Source organism: Lotus japonicus, chromosome 2, assembly GCF_012489685.1.
Source record: "Lotus japonicus ecotype B-129 chromosome 2, LjGifu_v1.2".
NCBI classification, from domain to species: domain Eukaryota; kingdom Viridiplantae; phylum Streptophyta; class Magnoliopsida; order Fabales; family Fabaceae; genus Lotus; species Lotus japonicus.
In genome coordinates, this window is record NC_080042.1 from 26,314,114 (window position 1) to 26,316,927 (window position 2,814).

Consider the following 2,814-nt stretch of genomic DNA (forward strand, 5'->3'; position numbering starts at 1 on the left):
AAAGAAAATTTTGCAAACACATAGTGACAAATATATATATATATATGTATGTGCAAGGATAATCACAAACTAACAAAGAATAATAACTAAAGTAACGTAAAGAAAAGAAGTTAAAATTAACAAAGTGAAGAGAGAAAACGAAGAGATCCTAAGACTAGGGCTTGTCAGAATGACGTAGAAGTTCCGTAAGAATTTGCTTCATGTCCAGCAGCAGAGACTCATGAGTATCAAGACGTTGTTCCATGATGTCGAGTCTGGACGAGCTTGTCTGTGTGGAACTAGAAGGAACATTCTGAGCAGCTTGATGAGCTGGAATGGAAGCAGAAGCAGCAGGAGAAAAAACCACTGGTGCAAGTGCTTGGCATCTAACGGCTTCAGCTTCAGCTTCAAGTCTCTCTGCCTCTAATCTTGCTTCTTCTGGTTGTGAATAAGAGGAAGATGAACCAGAAGAAGAAGATGGTCCCTCTAATTCACAAACTCTGAAGAAGAGCAGAATCACTGCAGCTCATCCTAAGGAATTGATTCTGGGCAACAAAGACGAACCAGTCAGAACCAGATCAGCCTTCAGACCCTCTGAAGAAACCCTGCTTAGTCTGAAAGGATTGGTGTCCTTAATTGAACCCAAGTCAATTGATGAAACTCTTCAGGACAAGGACTGGATTCTGGCCATGGAAGAAGAACTGAATCAATTTTCCAAGAATGATGTTTGGAGCCTAGTGAAGAAGCCTGAAAGTGTCCATGTAATTGGAACAAAATGGGTGTTCAGAAACAAGCTGAATGAGAAAGGAGATGTAGTCAGAAACAAGGCAAGGCTAGTTGCTCAAGGCTACAGCCAGCAGGAAGGAATAGACTACACTGAAACTTTTGCTCCAGTAGCTAGACTAGAAGCAATCAGACTGTTGATCTCTTTCTCAGTGAATCACAACATAATTCTACATAAGATGGATGTTAAGAGTGCCTTCCTAAATGGATACATATTAGAGGAAGTCTACGTTCATCAACCCCCAGGTTTTGAGGATGAGAAGAACCCAGACCATGTGTTCAAGTTGAAGAAATCACTCTATGGTCTGAAGCAAGCTCCCAGAGCATGGTATGAGAGACTCAGCTCATTCCTTCTGGAGAATAAGTTTGTAAGGGGTAAAGTAGATACAACTCTCTTTTGCAAAACTTACAAAGATGATATTTTAATTGTGCAATATTATGTTGATGATATTATATTTGGTTCTGCTAATCAATCTCTATGCCAAGAATTTTCTGAGATGATGCAGGCTGAATTTGAGATGAGTATGATGGGAGAACTTAAGTACTTTCTGGGAATACAAGTTGATCAAACACCAGAAGGAACATATATCCATCAGAGCAAGTACACTAAAGAACTTCTGAAGAAGTTCAATATGCTGGATTCTACAGTGGCTAAGACTCCAATGCATCCAACATGCATTCTGGAGAAAGAAGATGCAAGTGGTAAAGTATGTCAGAAGCTCTATCGTGGTATGATAGGATCACTTCTATACTTAACTGCATCTAGGCCAGATATATTGTTTAGTGTTCATTTATGTGCTCGATTCCAATCAGATCCAAGGGAAACCCACTTAACTGCTGTTAAGAGGATCCTAAGGTATCTGAAAGGTACCATTAACCTTGGCTTGATGTATAAGAAAACATCAGAGTATAAGCTTTCAGGTTATTGTGATGCTGATTATGCTGGAGATAGAACAGAGAGAAAAAGCACTTCTGGAAATTGTCAATTTCTGGGAAGCAACTTAGTCTCATGGGCAAGCAAGAGGCAATCAACCATTGCACTATCAACTGCAGAGGCAGAATATATCTCAGCAGCAATATGCAGCACTCAGATGCTCTGGATGAAACATCAGCTGGAGGATTATCAAATCCTTGAGAGTAATATCCCAATCTATTGTGATAACACTGCTGCAATTTCATTGAGTAAGAATCCTATCTTACATTCAAGGGCAAAGCACATTGAGGTAAAGTATCATTTTATTAGAGATTATGTACAGAAGGGCGTACTTCTTCTGAAGTTTGTTGATACTGACCATCAATGGGCAGATATCTTTACAAAGCCCTTGGCAGAGGATAAATTTAATTTCATTCTGAAAAATCTGAATATGGACTTTTGTCCAGCATGAAGATGGATCAGAACCTTTGACTATGATACTTCTTTATCAGAAGATGTCTAGTCCAGAAGGTAACTCTATCAGAGATTACGTACCCATTGGTGCTGACTCTGAAGCTGAGACAGTAAACGTGTGTCAGAATCTCTGATACATAGTTCCTTGTGCCCGTGCTGACAATCTGTTGTAATGAGTGTTGATGTGCTTCTCTCCTGCGTGTGATAGGTGTATTTACTGTTACTATCATCTTTAATTTTTAACCGTTGATTTTAAATTGCTTTTTGAATCAACAACGGTTATTTGTCAAAACCCACTATACACACACGTTCCCCTCACTTACGGTTTTACTTTATCTCTCTTCAGTTTTTCAAAACCTCTTACCCACGATCTCTCTCTCTCTCTCTCTATTCATCCTTCACCTTCAACCCAAAACCTTCAACCGACTCCAAAATTGGTGAGACAAACCAGAACTGAAGCTACGGATGTAACCAGGTTCCCTCACATGGTAGTAGGGCAAGCTACAAGGCAATTGGGTCCTGAAAATCCAGATCAAGGTCAAGCTTCAGAGAAGATGATTCCGATTTCAGAACGGGGCTGTGCCGTTCACTGCGTTTATGCTCCTGAAGAACTCCAAGTACTTGTAGAATGGAGATTCGACCTAGACAACATTGCTGCAAATGGG